The following is a 19,169-nucleotide window of genomic DNA, read 5'->3' on the forward strand; positions in this document are numbered from 1 at the left end:
ATTGTTCTCGCCGACACCCCATATAATGCTTCAGCTTTTGGAGGGGTCAATTTGCCTTCACGGCATAAGGATAATGATAATTCCAAATGTTCTGGAGTATATTGTTTCCTTTTTCGTATTTGCTTGTTTCCTTTTGCGTTGCGTTTTTCCTTGGATTTACCCATTGCTTCCTTCGATGTCGATGGCATTTCCATATTATTTGGCATTACATCTGCATTTGGTGCATTTGGTGGTGGTGTCGAGGTCATTTCCAAATTATCCCATATTATATCTGGCATATGTTGTATATCTGTTATTTTCGTTATTTTCTATCAAATGTGAAAAAATTTTAAGCGCCCCATACATTATCAAATTGGCTTGTCAATACTTGTAACTGTATGTGTAAAATTTTCAAAATCTGAGAATGTGTGTGTGAGTTTGAAATGCTTGATGAAAATCAAAATCGATTTGATTTTCAAGATGAACCCCAGTCAATCCGATGAATATGGTTTATTTTCAAAATTGTCAAAAAACAATTTTGAAAAATAGAAAATTGTGTTTGTGAAGAAATAACAAAAATATTAAATTCGTTGATTTTTTGAGGAAAAAATTGGAGATTTCGGTTGTAGATTGAAAGCTGATTGAATGTGTAGCTACACACTTATCCAGTACACACGCACAGAAAGAGTTCATCGGCTGGACAAGCCAATTTGATAGTGTATAGGGCGCTTTAGTTTTTTTTTTCAATTAAAATAATTTATAGACATTTCCTTATTTTGTTTACATATATTTTTACACTAACATTACAAACAAAAACAAATTTCTATGTGGTTGTTGTTGAGTTGTATTTGTTGTAGTATTTACTTTAGCTCTGTTCCTTTACGTTCAAGAATCTTCAAGTTTTACCACTTTTTACTCGAAAAGCGTTCCTTTACTTCAGACACAATACAATTCATATGGGAGCAGTTTACAACTTTTACTACTTTTGCCGGTTTTGCCATTTTCAAAAGTAAAGGAGCAGACAATGTTTTTAACAGTACTCTGAATGGCCGACCTTCTGTAGGCCTTGCTTAAACCTAATCTAACCTATCCTTACCCCCTGTTTTTGTAAAAAAATTTTATGTTCTCACACGAATTGTCAAATTTGTAGATCGATTTACTAGCCTTAGCGCAAATGTGGAAGGCTTATTTTTGAATGAGGAATTAGATCTGTATGTCAGCTAGGGGCTGAGCTATGGATGCCCAAATTATTACGAATATAGACGAACGAACAAAAAATAGTTACAAAAACAGGGGGTTAAACTCGAGATTTATAGGGTGTATGCAAACTTTAGTCCCTCAACATTAACCTACATTAAAATCTTTTTTTTTATTGGTAGGCCACCCACCTAGGCGATCACTCGCCAAACTACGCTTTATGGCGAATCTTTCTCACCCATACACACGTAGGCTAAAACCCCCCATCAACACCGATAACGTAGCATTCGTCTGCTATGGAAATGAAATGTCAGTTCGTTGAAAAATGTTGTCTAAGCACAACCAGTCATACGGACGTCGGAGGTTGGTTTCGTTTTGCGATTGTTCCATCCACTGTATGCTTGTTCTTCTCCGACTTCGTGTTATGATGGATGCGACAATTTATGTTTGTAATTCGTGTTTTTGTGTTTCAAACAAAAAATAAGAATAGAATATGAAATGGAATGGATGTTTGATGAAAAAAGAAATGTTTATAGAAAACAAAATTTTGCTAATTTTATGGTCTAATATGGAAATTGAAACAAACAACAAGTGAATTTGTGTGTTGAATTAATATTTTATTTGAAATTGCAATTTCTTTCAATGTTTCCCCAGTATTTTAGTGCGTTTATTATTAGCAACAAATTTTGTAAACAAAAACAACATTGCATCTCGGACGGGCATACAAAAGAAATTAAAAACGCATGCATGTAAATAAGAGTAAATTTGCCGCCTCTTTTTAAATAAGAAAAATAAATACAAATTGCACAGAAATAGTTTGATAACATTTAAAAAGAAAAATAATAAAGCAACGTCACAACAACCCTTGCCCATGAGGCTACTTTAAAAAGAAAGTAGTAAAAAGGGAATTGGAAACTCACGTGGAAACTGCTTGACCTCTTCCAGCTAAGACAGCAATTACAGATGTAAGTTTCATTTTTGTTTTGCATCCTAATACCTGTTCGGATTAATTATTAATAAAAAATATTTTTTATAAAATTACATTATAAACAAAGCATTATGTATTTCAGCGAGGTCATGCAAAAGAGGAAATTGAAATTGCAAGCAACAATATTTATTTAGCATCTCAACATTATTCCAATTTATCCTTTCACAGTTCACATTCTCTCTGCAACAAAACAGACTTGATCACTATTTACAACAGTGGCTCCAAGCCATTGATGGGCAGAAATGCTCTCCCTCACACACAAAAGTGTAAAAAATACATGAGTCTCTCACAATTTGCCCATCAGTGCTCCAAGCATAAACAATGTACGTACATTCAGCCTCAAAAGAAAGTTTACACCTAACATTTTATTGACATCATTGCATTATTTTTTTATTATGTATAAGGATATGATAATACATATAACATATGAAGCCAATTTTTTTAGGTATTTAGTGGTGAATTTAAATCCAGAAAATATTAGGACTTTCAAAAGTCGCATTAGAGAATAACTGAAAACTTAACAAAATAACCCACGAGTCCAAAAGAAAGTTTACACTGCACAATGGTTCAGAATGGGTTTTTGGTCAAAATTCTGTAACTTTTGAAAGTATAGAGATATGTATTTTCATTTTTTGTTCGACAGATAACAAACTTTCCGATGCAACCAAATTCGGTGTAGTAGTTGCAGAGGAATTCAAGGCCTATGTTAAAATTTTGATATTTTTATTTTGCATCATAATATGAGTGTTTTTGCTCTTTTCGTGTGTTCCAATCTATGAAGAAGGTCAAACAAACCATAAAAACATAAAAATACAAAAAAAATTCTACAATTGTTTTTTTTTTTCAGAAAATTTAAAATTTGTTCACAAATTAACAAGTAAGAAAAGCGTTAAGTTCGGTCGTGCCGAACTTTTTATACCCTCCACCACAAATTTCAGCCATTTCGGTGGATTAATGTGGCCACAACCTTCAAAATACCGAAATGCGGAAGGTACCGTTCTATGGGGGCTATATGATGGCGTGGACCTATACCTAAAAATTTCTGGGGGAAAGTTTTATACGCCTAAAGAAGACTAAATATCAAATTTCAGCTCGGTGCGATAATGAGGCTAAAACGTTCAAAATATCGAAAATCGGGAGATATTGTATTATGGGGGCTATATCAACACGTGGACCTATATAAACATTTTATGGTAGAAATGTTTCTTAGCCTCTGGAAACACAAAATACAAAGTTACAACCGATTCGGTCAAATGGGTCTAATACATTCAAAATATATTCAAATGACGCGTACTTTATAAGGGGCATTATGTGGGGGCTATACCAAAACGTGGACCTATATAACCCAACTTTGGTAGGAATGTTTTCTGGCCTCTGAAGACAAAAAATACCAAATTACAACCAATTCTGTGGTCAAATGGGTCTAATACATTAAAAATATATTAAAATGACGCGTACTTTATATGGGGCCTTATATGTGGGCTATACCAAAACGTGGACCTATATAACCCAACTTTGGTAGGAATATTTTTTGGCCTCTGGAGACACATTGCAACCAATTCGGTGGTAAAATGGGCCAAATATCTTAAAAATTCCTTAAAACGACGACGCGTCACCCGTCATTTTGTATGGGGGCTATACGAAAGCGTGGACCTACATAGCCCGCTTTCAATACCAAAAGTCCTACGTAAAAATAACATATTTTCCCAAAATTTCATCAACCTATGTCAATCCGTTCGGACGCTAGAGTGATTTCCACAGACGGACAGACGGACGGACATGGCTATATCGATGTAGAATTGCACGCTGATCAAGAATATATATACTTTGTGGGGTCTACAATGATTATTTCGAGTAGTTACAAACGTAGTGACAAACTTAATATACCCCCATCCTATGGTGGAGGGTATAAAAAATGCTCCTTGGGTTTACATAGGGCTCATATAAATCATATAAAAGCTCATATATTTAATATGGGAAACGGCATGGAAAATACACATATTTTTACCCATGTAATTTCAATATATGTATGTATTTAAACAAGTTTGCAATGGCTATAGTCGGAACGGGGACGATTATGTGATACTCTACACAATTTATTTTATAAAGCTTTTCACTGGTAAACATTCCTTTTACGGACATACCATACATAGTTACTTAAGGCTAACTGAACCAAATTAATTAATAATTTTATATTTGACTACCGTGGACAATCTTCTTTACACTAATTGAAAGCTTTGCAGAAGAGACGAATAAGAGAAGCAGAAGTATTTGTCATTAAAATAAATACTTCAAAATATTATAATTGGGATATCCCAGCGCATTTTGCAATAACACTGATAGGTATTTTACCATCAACGCCAACACATTTGGTATTAATTTGGAAGCTTAGATGGTCCAGTTTCACTATCAAGCCCTCCCCTTGGAATATGTCCAACAGAAACATAGATATCCGCATTGGAAGTAAAATTCCACAAATTGGAAATTGGGATATTTTAGCATCTTTTTCTATATAAACATAGCCCAGAAAGTCTGCGTTCATCTAATTTCTTTTCCAAAATTATACTTAAATATTACACATATGGGTAAATAAGAACACATTTTTTCATAATTTTTTTTTTTGCACTCTTTAGTACAAGAATAAAAAGAAAAATTCCAGAAAATACACAACTATTACGAAGATAACGGAATAAGAGTGTTGCTAAAGTATAGCACACACTGACAAGCAAAACTGACAGTCATCGAGATCTATTTCGTGAATATCAAAGTCTAACTGACAAATTTCTTTTGTAATCTCTAAATAATACCGTATATATTGTATTTCAAACGTTTTTAGCTAAATAAAAGTTGTTATTTGCCGGAAAATTGTGCTAAAAGTACGTTGACTGTCAGTTTTGAATGATAGTGTGTACTCCACTTAAAATAGAGCCCCAAAAAGTCTGCGTTCACTTTGTATGTTGTAATAGTACCGTTGGTTTTTTTTTAACATTTTTGCAGTTTTCTCCAATTTTTAATCAATATTGTCGCAACGGATCATTCTGTGAGGTCGTTTGCGCACTTAAAAGTAAAAAGTATTTTATTTCAAGAAAGGAAAACAAGGTCAAAAAGATTAGCATTGATAAAAGGAAAATTCTAGGTGAATATGGAAAGGGCTATCGAAATATTGGTGAAACCGTATGTAGAACATATTAGTCCATACAGAGAGTTTCTGCACAAATACTTTTTTTGATGCCACTTTCACATTTTCAACAATTTTCCAGGTGGTTATCGGACGTTTGGTTTTAACTATACTAATTATGTTACGCTCCACTCGTTTTGATATTTTTGACCGTCCAAATCTAGGCTTTGACCGTCCAGATCTAGGCATTAACTTAAAAATTTCGGTTTGTTTATAGTTAATTATCACTCTCTGTATGACCTAATATGTTTTACCTACAGTTTAGCTTTTTCCATAATTTACCTAGAATTTTCCTTTTATCAATGCTAATTTCTTTGTTCTTGTTTTTCGTTCTTGAAATTAATTATTTTCTTAAGTGTGCAAACGAGCTAACAGAATGATCATTTGTAACAATATTAATTAAAAATTGGAGAAAACTGCAAAAATTTTCGAAAAAACTAACGGTACTATTACAACATACAAAGTGAACGCAGACTGTTTGGGGCTCTAATTTAGCTGTTCTAACACTATTTTTCCGTTATCTTCTTAATAGTAATGTATTTTCTAAAAATGTTCAACAAAATATAGGAATAATAGATTTCGTGAAATTCAAAAGCCAGCCAAAACCAAGGAATGGGAGGGAAGGTAGAGGAATCTCCTGAAAAATTACGGCTAAACCTCCCTTAATTTTTCAAATTACTTTCAGAAGATAGAAAATATGCACTAACATTCCAAAAAATCATAAGGTTAAAGCTTTTCATAGCCTTTTAACACATCACAAACCATCGGCTTATTTACGTTACCAATAATCTAGTTCAAGTTTCGCCTTGATGTACCTTCAAAACTTGATGCACATCAGAAACTTGGTACCAAGTTGCTGTCCTTTCTGTATACTCCAACACAAAAAGTACAAAGGAGCTTCTAGGAGACATGTATTTACCAATGACTTATGATGTGTTTGTTACAAGGCAATGAGAAGCTTTAACCTTATGATTTTTTGGGATGTAAGTGCATATTTTCAATCTTCTGAAAGTCATTTAGGGCTCTGTGATCAATTTTAAGAAAATTAAGGGAAATATAAAAAATGTTCTCTTTTATAGGACAGTGTTTTTCCATAGCGCTATATTTTAATAATTTGCTATAAATATAAAATATAATATTTTCACACACAGGAACAAAGATTCTGTTCGAAATTATTTAAAATGTTAACCTATGTATGTATATTGCAGAAAAAGGTCGATAATTACCTGTTGTTTAGGCAAAATATTTAACAAAAGTTACAAAAACCGAATACTTTTGAAGCAGAGAAAACAGGGTTAACACACTTTTCTTTTTTTGTTATTCTTGCTTATAGGGTTGCCATTCACCCATGTTATATACATTTTTTAATCGCCATAGGACCAACATTTTTTTAAGTATTTGGTTTTTTGTTTATTGGGCATGGGCTTCTAAAATACTAAGGTGTTATTATTGGTAAAATTGAAAACCGAATATTTTTGACACTCACTGTACCTCATAAGTTTGCCAGTTAAGAGATCAAAATTTAAAAAAAAAATTAAGAGCATGGGACGCCATGCAACGATTGGGAAAATCTCAAAGGAATCTCAAGAAATACTCAATATTGCTATATCTGCTGTTTAAAAAATATATTGAGGCATAAAACAGAGAACAGGATCACCAACAAGTCGAAAAACTGTGAAAAAAAATTCATTGAAAGAGGCGAAAAGTGGTTGCTTCGACAGGTGGCTGATAACCCGAAGCTTTGTGCACCTAAACTTGCTGAGACGCAGAGAAATATCTTAACAAAAAATGTAACCCTGAAACCATTAGGAGAATCTTGCGTAAACATGGCCTTCATGTCGGAGAAAAAAAGCCATAAATCCTAAATACCGCCAAATTCGATTAGAGTTCGGGTAGAGAAAAAAGGATTTTTTTGGAAGACTGTAATTTTTGGCGATGAAAGTAAATTTAACCTGTTTGGGTCGGATGGACCAAGTAAGGTTGGGGGTAGGGAAAATACGGACCCTAAACACATAATTTCAACCGTAAAGCACGGAGGAGGGTCTGGTATGGGATTGTATGAGTGCTTCCGGTGTAGGGAATCTGGTCTTTATCGTAGGAATTATGGAAAAATATGTTATTTTAACTATCTTAATTATAATTTGAAATGTAGCGCTGAAAAATGTAATTGGGAACAACATATCAATTTTATCAAGATTATTAGCACAAGCACAAATCACACATTATTCGAAGTCCAAACAACTCTCCAATCCTCCTATAGAAAATTTTTGGAGTATTTTGGAGACAAATATAAAAAGTCATAACATCTCAAGTATAGGAACCCTGAAAAATGCCTTGCAAGATGAATGTGGAAAATTCATATTTCTTGCACCGGAAATTTAGTTAAATCTATGTTAAAAAGGCTCAAATCCTTTTCGTTTAATAAAGCTTTAGTGTGGATACTTTTCACTGTGATGTAGAAATCGATGTTGTTTAACTATTTTTATTTTTTTTATCTGAATATTGCTCATTTTATTGGATTAATTTTAAGTTAAGACACTAATGTAAAAATATAAAAAGATTAATTTTCATTGATTAACTCTTAGAAATCGCAGTTTTAATCAAAGAAACTCAAGTGGACACTTTTGACTGTGACCCACTGTATGTACTTTCCTTATTTACTATGACTTCCTCCAATATTGGAAATGTCTTAATACAAAATTGCCTCTTTGCGATATGGAGCCACTGTATTCACATTTGTTTTGATTACACTAATTCACTTTGTCACATTCATTTTGTTTATGTGACTTCGCCTCTTTCTCCGCCGAAACACCGACCAATGTTTTTTCCCATTCGTTCCCTCCTCTGCACATGCAAAAAAAAAATAAATTTGTTCCATTCCATTGAATCTCTTTTGTTTCACTGATCGTTTGTTTATGCAAGATCAGTACGGTTGTTTTGTTCTCCCTTTCTCATTCCCTGCTTTTGGGGTTCATTGGTGTTTCTACTGTTGTTGTTGTTAAAATTTTGCATTTTATTGTGGTTGCAATTTGAAGCCTAGTAATAAATCAGCACATACAAACACAACATGTACGTATGCTTGGGTGTTCATTTGTGGGACCAATTGCCAATTGGAATGAAATGAAATTGAATGATTATTTGCATACATAATTATAGACTGAAATAGTAACACTTTTTTCATTGAGTACTCATTCATGAATATATGTATGTAATTTAAGTTGCATTAAAAATTAATTTGATGTTAGAATTAAAAGTTTAAAGCAATAGTTGTGTCTTTTTACTTTTTCAGTAATAATTATTCAGTAACTTGTTTTCGGAGAGTAAGAGAGATTTTACTCTTTGATACGAAAATAGAGAAAAAAGTAAAAAGACAGCATTTAGTAAACTTTCGCAAGATAACAGTTGATTACAGTGTTGCCGTTCGAAAATTTTTTTCGGCCCAAAATTTTTCTAAAAGCCGCCCAAAACGGCCCAACATTAAAAATTAAAACAAAAAATATATTTCTCATAGATACCTTTTATTACTTTTAGAAAAATCGAAAAAATATTGTCTATTTTTACGTAAAGGTAGTATGTCGCAAAAAATTGTCTGAGATATAATGATTGGAAGGCAACAATTTATTGTGATTTGAATGTAGCATGTAAACTTTAAGTGAGTGTTTCTCGAAACGGCGTTTTCGAAGTCACATTCTACAAGTCTGGGAAAATGTAATACCTGTTATAATAGGCAAAACTTCGTTTGAGGTTACCTTATCTGGAGTTATTGTATTTAGTAGTTTAAGGGCCATTATTACATCCTTTCTTTTACTATTGGATGGATTTGAAAACGCAAACAAAAACAATTTGGATGCATTAAAAGTGTAATATTCACACCAAACGTTAATACAAAGAAGGTCCTCCTTCAATTTTAATCATTACATTCAACTTTAAGTTAGCAGAAACGCTATAAATCTGTACGCAAAATCCAATCTATAACAAAAGAAGAGTTGTAATAAAGGGGGGTATTTGGGTCACTTTGTAGTCTCTTATTATTTTGATCTAGTAATTTAATATAAAACTCCAAAACAGCAAATTTTATTTCAAACTTTTCATTTTCTGTTAAGTACGAGTGCATAAATGTAATTGTCTGCTTTTGTGCCTACAAATATTTATGAAGTTCCGAGCTGGTACGATTTATTTTTGTAGTCAATGTCAATATATTGATGCTCTTTTTTAATTTTGTTTTATTTATTTTTTATAAAAAAGACAATTTGAGTTGACACTCGGATATAAATAGGATAAACCTGAACTATCTGATTGAAATTCATTCTTAAGGTTGTTAATTATAGGTAAAATATATGCCAAAAATCATGGTAGAACAAGAAAAGGTAGCAGCAATACCCAGCTGACTGAACTGGGCTGTAGTGTTAGTGTCAAATTCCATACGACATTTTATATATTTATTTCTATGTTCGATGTATATTAGGGATATATATTTTTTGAAGAAAAAAATTATTCATCTGAAATAAAAACAATTTCCCATAAAGACTCCTTCATATCAATGACATGTAACCTCCTCCAGGTCCGAACGACATGTCGCACACTAAAACACCACTTATAGAGGCGGTACAATATTTGTTAATATGTGTGGTATTTTATTAAACTTGAAAATAATAAAGCCCTAATAAACATGTGCTTTTTGTTTTCAAAAACAAAAGATTAAAACAGCTTCTCTTTTTTCAATGAATTACGAGCGAACCCAAACATTTTGGCAAGAATTCTACTTCCTGCGTGATATTGTGTATTTAGTGGAATGATACGGAAACATTCAAACTGAAAATCTAACCAGTTTTCATTCATGTTTTTCAAAATATTCAATCAAATGTGAAAAATTATTAGTTTTTTAAATTCCAATAATTTATAGACATTTCCTTATTTTGTTTACATTTATATTTGACACTAACGTTCCAAACAAAAACAAATTCCTTTGTGGTTGTTGTTCGAGTTGTATTTGTTGTAGTATTAACTTTACCTTATATTTGTTCTACCATGGCCAAAAATAGAAAAAAACCTCTAGCTTGGCATGATTTCGTTGCCACCAAATTATTATGAACTTTTTTATTTATGAACACAATGTATGAATCTTTACCTAATATTTAAGTATCATGAAAAATATGTTTCAAAACCCGGGTAACTAAAAGTTAAAAGTGACCATTAAACTACTAGGAGGACCTTCTTGGCATTAAGTTTTAATGTGAAAATTATATTTTTAATGCCACCAAATTGCTTTATTTTACGTTTTCAAATCCACCCAATAGTAAAAGTAAGCATGTAATAATAGCCCAAAGACTAATATTTGATATTTTATAAAATATTTGGTCTGTTCCAGTACTGCAAGAATCTACTAATTTTTACTATCTTTTCCGATAACATAAAGGGAAAAATGCTATCGTAGTAAAATATAGTAGCTTCTTGCAGGTTCTGGAACAAAGCAATTGTTTAAAATTATTAGCATGAAAACGGCCCAAAATGGATTTGGGCCGCCCATCGGCCCAAAATTAAAAATTATTTTTTATTCGGCCCAAATTTGGGCCGAAATGCCCAAAACGGCAACCAACACTGGTTGATTACCAAAACCAAAACATTGGCGCCAATGTATGTAAAAAAACTAACTCCAAAGCAATGCAAAGGTTCTTCAATTTTAAACAAAATAAATAAAAAATAATTAGTTTATTAATAAAATAATCAATAAGTATGGCTGAATCGTAATATTTATAGTAATTTTTCACAAAAATCAGATAAACATTAAGCAGCTGACCTTTAGCAGATGATTAAAAAACAGCTGATCGAACTTGCTAAATGTTGCTGGGAAAAATTCTTTCAGCAACTTTTAGCAATTTCTCAGCAAACAATTGTCAAAATTTTTCTCTCACTTCGCTCTCTTTTACTGAACTTTTGTGTAAAAAGACAGCATTTAGTAACATTTCGTAATAATTACAGTCGAAATCGCTTATAACGTCGTCGTTTATAACGTCATATCGCTTATAGCGACGAAATCCAAAAGTCCCGAATTTCTGCCCTTTACATTCCACACAAATAAATATCGCTTATAACGTCATCGCTTATAGCGTCATATCGGTTGTAACGTCGGTTTTTTTGTGAAATATTTGAATTTTGCTATCGGTTATAACGTCGAATCATACGAAGAAGGAAATTGTCTCTTAATAATTTGTTGTATGTATATTTTTTCAAACTGAAACAACAACAAAATACCAAACTTATGCACAACATGTTCGAAGATGGCGGTCTCATGTCAATTAAGCTTGAATGTTTGTCACCCAATGTCACATCTGTTTTACAACCCATGGACCAAGGTGGAATATAATCATTAAAATAGCATTGCCGGATAAGCAAATATCCACTATCCTAGTACGAAATTAAATGTGTTGGATGCCGTGTTAGTGTTATGGACCTTTAAAAGTTTCTGAAGACATTTATCTTCGTTCTAATTTCTCCCAACACGTAGAAGATATTCATGAATTATTTGCCATCGATGACAAAGTTTTCACATCTGCCTTATGTAATGACGACGACATAATTGGAAGTTTTAGATGGAGGCAATTCTAATGAACAGAGTTTCAAATGCTGTAAGTGTCAGAGGCGTGTCTAGCTGTAGAAACTCTTCAAAAATTTATTTACTCAGAAGATGTTACAAACAAAAATGTGTTTTGGAAACCCTTTCAAAACTCAGATCTGAGTTAAATTTAAAACTTATAGTACGTTTATATATAACCGGATTTAACAAATCCACTGGGTTTTAAATGTCACTTCCATTACATATACGTCAAACAAATCCTCATAAAGAAGGTTAACCCTGCAAAAGGCTATAATATAAACATGGCCTTATGTCGGAATTCAAAAGCACAAACTAAAATAACAGACTCTTAAAAATAGAACCATATCCTATTTAAAGGTGATATTTTGAAGGCGATCTGCAAAAGAATTAATTTAATATCGTTATTTTTTTATTATTTTGTCATTTATAGAATGAAAAAGTAAAAAATTGAATTGATTTTATTTATTTACTTAATAAAACAACGTATTTATACCCAAATGTCACTATACATAATATTATATTACCTCTTTTATAAATATCGTTTATAACGACTATCGCTTATAGCGTCCGATTTTGGCCGGTCCCTTGACCGACGTTATAAGCGATTTCGACTGTATTACAAATTATCACGTAAAAAGACACACCTTATGTTTGCTGCTTTCTTGTGAAACTAGTCACAAAGTCCATATTTACATTCGGCAATTTTCCTTGCGGCAATTGTCAGTTTTGTCAGCAAAGGGTACCCATATACAGTGAGTGTCAAAAATATTCTCCTTTCAATTTCACCAATAATAACACCTTAGTATTTTAGAAGCCCATGCCCAATATCCAAGAAACCAAATACTTAAAAAAATGTTGGTCCTGCGGCAATTAAAAAGTGTATGTAACATGGATCCATGGCAACCCTATAAGCGAGAATAACAAAGAAAACGTTGTTAACCCTGTTTTCTATGCGTCAAAAATATTCGGTTTTTGTAACTTTTGTTAAATATTTTGCCAAAAAACAGTTCATTATCGAACCGTTTTCTGGAATATTAGTATATATTTTAATAACTGCGAATAGAATCTTTGTTCCTGTGTGCAAATATTATATTTAATAACAATTTATTAAAATTTAGCGCTAAGGAAAAACGCTATCCTAGAAAAGAGAAAACTGGTCATAGGTATTTCATTATAAAACAAGTAAGAAAGTATCAGTCAGCTGAGCCGAAAGAGATATACCCTCAGCCACGTACCCGAAGAAAAAAAGTTAACACAATACTTCTGTAGGTTTTTTAGCTGTTGGGAAAATTTTCCAGGATGGAAAGGGCCGCAAAAAACTACATGTTGCAACAAAATTCAGAATGATCCATGACGAGTTCATTTTTTCCAAACTTTGGGTAAGGTGTACCCGTAGGAGTGATCCGATGTAGTAGATATTCGGACCTAATACAAATCTGTAGGAAATAATTTTTTTCTTTATTAGTCTATGAATATTTTCCTTACAGACTATATAATTAAAAATGTTGTACTTAATTTTCTGCATTTAAATATATTACAATTGTACTTTTCAATTTACAAAGTTTGAGCTAAATCGATTTCTCTCTTAAAGGGTTATTTTACACATTAGTCAGTTAGATGGTGCCGGTAGGATTTTCTGGACCTTTTGGGTCATTATCTCAGGAAGTATGGACTTGCCCACGAAAAAAATTACAACGTCGTAACAGGGCCGCAAGTGCAACCTGCTGCATCACAAATTAATAAGATCAGAGAGGAGTTGTTAAACAATACTTTTTCCAAATTTTGTGTGGGAGGTACTCAAATGAGTGGACCGATATATTATTTTTATTAAGTAAAAAATGAAGCAGGAAAGCAAGGCAATCAGGCAGAGCAGCTTATGTACACAGGCCTTAAGTTTAAGTAAAAATGGTATGTATAGCATTGTACAATAATATGAAAAGCTGCTTTCACTCTCGGATAATGAAGTTTATAACGAAAAATAGAGGAAATGGAAAAAGTCCAACATTTTTTTTCTATCACAGATAATGGAGGTTCCCGGATAATCGAGGTCCAACTGTAATATTTTTGCACACAGGAACAAAGATTCTATTCGCAATTATTAAAATGTATACTAATATTGCAGAAAAAGTTCGAAAATGACCTGTTTTGGCAATATATTTAACAAAAGTTGCAAAAAACTAATATTTTTGATGCATAGAAAAAAGGTTTAAAAATGTTTTTTTTTGTTATTCTCCTTTATGGGGTTGCCATGGATCCATGTTACATACATTTTATAATTGACACAGGACCAACATTTTTTTAAGTACATATTTGGGTTTTTGTATATTGGCAAGGCGAATTTAACAGGGTGATCCAAAAGGCAAATTGAGGCGAATTCAGACCGAAATCTTCATTTGCTGTCATTTTATTTTGCGCGAAATATCCACAAAGAGAGGAAGAAAACGGTAAAATATTCTTCGCGAAGCTTAAATAAAGATGTTGTATACAGATATTCTTTATGGCAACGTAATATTTGTTATTTATTTTTAATTAAAATTTTGTTTTGACAGCAAATGAAGATATCAGTTGGAATTATTGTATCACCTTCTTTCTTGCACCATGGATATTGGGAATGGGCTTCTAAAATACTGAGGTGTTATTATTGGTGAAATTGAAAACCGAATATTTTTGACACTCACTGTATGTACCTCACCTCTCTCTCTCTCTCAAACTGACAATTGCCGCAAGGGAAATTGCCTACTATAAATATGGACAAAGTGCCGTAAAGGTACCATCAAACCATATGTTTTTCGTATGTTCTGTATTTGTTTTTCAGGTCTGTAACTCTAAAGCCACACGTTGAAACTTTCATACGAAACTGTCACAGCTTTTGGGAGAGAGAGGGAATGAAGGAACTCCTTCACCTCCGCTCTCTCCCAAAAGATGTGAAAGTTTCGTATGAAACTTTCAACGTGTGGCTTTAGAGTAGGATCTAGTCGTCGTGTGATACATCACAAATTTTTGATGTCCCGACGGATTTAGGGTTAAAAATATAGAAAAAATCTAAATTCCTGCACAAGTGAATATATCAGTTCCAACATTTTCAACATTGGGTGAGTATGGATATGTATAATGTAGTTTCAGTTACAAGTTGATACTGATACTTTTTCAAACAGGTATGATATAAGTTGGTATAGACAGACAAAAGGGAACATATTTGTTTATATCTGGTTTGCACAAACTGATATAAATGGATATTAGTTCCGATACAATAAGTACTTATTGTATGTAGCCCAAAAATAGGAATTGAAATAGAAAAATTCTCACAGAGCTGAATTTTGGTGGAGATGTAGGATTTGTCATTACAAATAAGGTCCAAAAATTCTCTGTCGGTCCTATGCGTGCAAAGAAACTCAAAAACGGTGAGCCTTATGAAAAAGTGATTAAAGCAAAAGACAAAGACCGTAAATTTCTCTATAAGATATCGCCTTCCTAAAAGTTACATAATAATTATATGCACATATAAAGCACCTATAACATATTTGACCCGAAAGTCAGGATACAAAATCTGATTAGACCTGGTTCTACTGGATCGATTACTACAAATCAAATAAAAATGTGAATTTCAAATTTCTTCAGAATCATTTTATGGACCAATAACAAATCGTCTGCTCCGTCGGAAAAGGTCGTAAGTCCACTTTTTTTGGAAATCGCGTTTTTTTTACGGGATGATAGTACAAGTCAAAACACGTCGTATGATACAAAGAAAATTGTAGTATGTCGCGTTTTTCTATACGTTTTGCCCTTGTCGGAAAAGGTCGTAAGTCCACAAAACGTACAAATTTGAGAACGAAAAGGTCGTAAGTCCACAGGAAAATATATACTTTAAAAGAATACTACAGCTAATGTAGTTCAGGTATAATGTTTAACGCCATCCATGGTTGGGGTACAATGTAAAGAACTAGCCTACACCATTGGATGATAATCGGATGATATTTGGCGGAGCCTGTGGACCAAACTTTTGAACAAAAATGTGATAATTTCTATATTGCAACGAAAATTTACATTCGAAATCTATTTTCTTCTATAAGCGAACTGATTATAAAAGATGGACGTCTGGCCTTTTTATTGATACAAATTGGGATGCTGTATGTGTTCAAATACCTCATGTATTGAAAAATTTGTTAAAAAAAATCTAAATTTTTACTGTTTTTTCTGTCGTATATCTTACTTAACTTTATCAACTGGTAATTTGTGGTTTCTCTAGGGACATTTATTCACATAACGAGATTAGTTTGTATTCTGAATTCAATAAAGTAATACCTTCTAACGGACGGGTAAGTGTAATGTTTATATTATTAAATGATTCTAAAATAACAATTGATTGAAATGTTATTAAACTAAGAAGACATCAGGTTTTTGCTAACAAAGAGCAGTATGAATTTGGAATGGAATTAGACGATGGTGTCATGGGTCTAGTTCCCTATGATTCTGAAAGCTCTGATGATAAACTTCCTAAGCGCAGACAAAAACAAAAGATGCAGTGAGTTGGGGCAGAAATACATGGGAAGACAAAAATGACACTATTTGGGATTACAATGTAGCTAAGAGAAGGTCGTAAGGCAAAAATACAAGGTCGTAAGTACAACGTGTAATATTTTATATTAAATATTAGCGGAACCGGTCCACGTTGCTGGCTCTTGAAACAGTTTATGTTACCTTTTCTTATGTCAATTAAATTTTTTTGCATCGCAAATTAGTTGGGATATGCATGTGAATATCAGTAACAAGTAAGAACGTCCTTAAATTCGGCCAGGCCGAACTTGTTATACCCTCCACCATGAGTTGTATTGAATTTTACTTCAATTAATTTCCTTTCGTTTATGAAGTAGACTAAATACCAAATTTCAGCAATTTCGGTAAAAAAATGTGGCTAACCTTCAAAATACCGAAATTCGGGAGGCACCGTTCTATGGGGCTATATGAAGGCGTGGACCTATATAGACAAATTTATGGGAGAAAGTTTTATACCCGAAACGAAGAATAGATACCAAATTTCAGCCATTTCGGAGGAATATTAAGGCCACACCTTCAAAATACCGGAAATCGGGAGGTACCATTCTATGGGGGCTATAGAAGGCGTCAATACCAAACGTCTATACCAAATCACGAAAATCTATCTTATAAATTGCGAGCTGTATCTTAATTTCAATTTAATTTAATAACAAAAACATATAATTTTGTACGTTTAAATCATTAAAATTGGACTTTTACCAGATAATAACCTGACATTAGGTAAACAAATTCAAATTAAGCAAATATTATGGACTGCGACCATTTTAAGGTCGGAAGCAGTTTCCCTGACTACCAAATTTACCTCTTAAATACATACATTTGTTGTTTTCCTTGTCCGTGGGACATGAGCCTCTTATGGCTCGCGATAGAACTTCAGAATTCAAATACACTCATCTCATTATGGGGAATATTGAGCGATCTCTATGTACATCACCAAATGACTTCATCTCCTCGATGAAATAAAAAAAAAAACATTGTTTAATATAAATGTTATAGCTTAAGAATAAGACAGAATATAATTTAAATCTATTGGTAGGAAAGTTATTTGACAGATTCAGACAGTTAGTTCCATATTTACTGTGTAAATGAGTTGACAGTGGATATCTAATAAGTCGAGATTTGGACTGAAAACTTTGAAAAACTTAAATTTTCTTATATATACCAATTGCTAACAATAGCAAACGAAAACATCAATGAAATATATAAGATAGGAAAAAAATATTGTTGTCTGAATTACCGAGATAAGAAAAATATGTGATGTCCGGATTATCGAGACTAACACCAAACAGCATAGTCACATTGTCCTAAACAATTATGAGGGTAATCTTTAACTGATCAGACCAGATTTGAAATTCCACTTTAAGTTGTGGAAAAAAATTGTATGATGAAACACCTATAGGTTTTATTTGAGCATTTTCTCAACAGCTTCCCAATGTTAGCCAGACAGATTCCCTATTATATATAGTATATAATAATTTTACATATTCTGAAAGAAGACAATTGCTTTTATTTGGGCCGTGTCTTCGTACTGCATCCATTTTAGTTTTTTTTTTTTTGGCCAGCCGGGTTTTTTTGTAATGAAATTTCAATTCCTTTTTATTGAATCTTAATACACCCAATTAAAAATAATGGATTATTTCTTATCAATTTTACAAGGCAAAACTGCTTACTTTACTCATTACTAAGTAATAAATATGGTGGCACAGATCTTGTGTCTCCGACTACAAAATCGAGTGTTGTGTGTTCAACGCTCACCGTCAGCACGCATGGTTGAACAAATATAAGGTAAAGTAAATAATACAACAAATACAACTCAACAACAACCACATAGAAATTTGTTGTTGTTTATAACGTTAGTGTTATATGTAAACAAAATAAGGAAATGTCTATAAATTATTTGAATTTAAAAAAAAAACTAATAATTTTTTTACATTTGATTGAATATTTTGGAAAACATGAATGAAAATTCGTTACATTTTCAATTTGAATGTTTCCACATCATTCCACTAAATGCATAATTTTTCGCAGAAAGTAGCATTTTTGCAAGAATGTTTTGAGTCGCTGGAAATTCATTGAAAAAGGAGAAGCTGGTTCAATCTTTTGTTGAAATCACAGAAGCACATGTTTATTAGGGCTTTATTTTTTTCAAATTTAACAAAATTCCTCACATATTAACAAACGTTGTACCGCCTCTATAAGCGGTGTTTTATTGTGCGGCTCGTTGTTCGGACTTGTTAGGAAGTCTTTCTGGGAAATAGTTTTTTTTCGGAATAATATATTTTTTCCTCAAAAAATGTATATCCCTAAGCTACATCGAAATATAAATAACGACACTAACGTTACAACCCAGTTCAGTCAGCTGTATATTGCTGTTACCTTTTATTGTTGATGAGCATCACTTTGCCTTAAAAACTATGTAGACATATTGTAATATGAAGTAGTGAAGTACTATATGGGGGCTATACTAAAACTTGGACCTACATATGTACATATGTACACAATTTTTGGTGGGAAAGTTTCTGTACCGTTGGAAACTCCAAATGCCAAGGTACGTCCAATTCGGGCGAAAAATGATGATAAAATGCTCAAAGTACTTGAAATCGGATGGTACCGCTATATGGGATTTATAGGTAAAATAGACTCATATTTTTTTAGTTTCATATTTATGTATTGTCATC

The 19,169-nt window shown here is 32.6% G+C and overlaps 1 protein-coding gene across 2 annotated transcripts in view; it reads left to right on the forward strand.

The window, feature by feature from the left end:
- Window positions 1-1,488: 1,488 nt before the first annotated feature.
- Window positions 1,489-19,169, forward strand: part of mam (neurogenic protein mastermind) — a 586,128-nt gene continuing 568,447 nt past the window's right edge. For both annotated transcript variants that reach the window (XM_073955405.1, XM_073955406.1), the window contains exon 1: window positions 1,489-2,141. The gene's annotated coding sequence lies outside the window, so the exon portion shown is untranslated. The remainder of the gene's footprint in view (window positions 2,142-19,169) is intronic.

This window comes from Musca autumnalis, unplaced genomic scaffold (genome assembly GCF_047663935.1).
Source record: "Musca autumnalis isolate F117 unplaced genomic scaffold, ASM4766393v1 scaffold_5, whole genome shotgun sequence".
NCBI lineage: Eukaryota > Metazoa > Arthropoda > Insecta > Diptera > Muscidae > Musca > Musca autumnalis.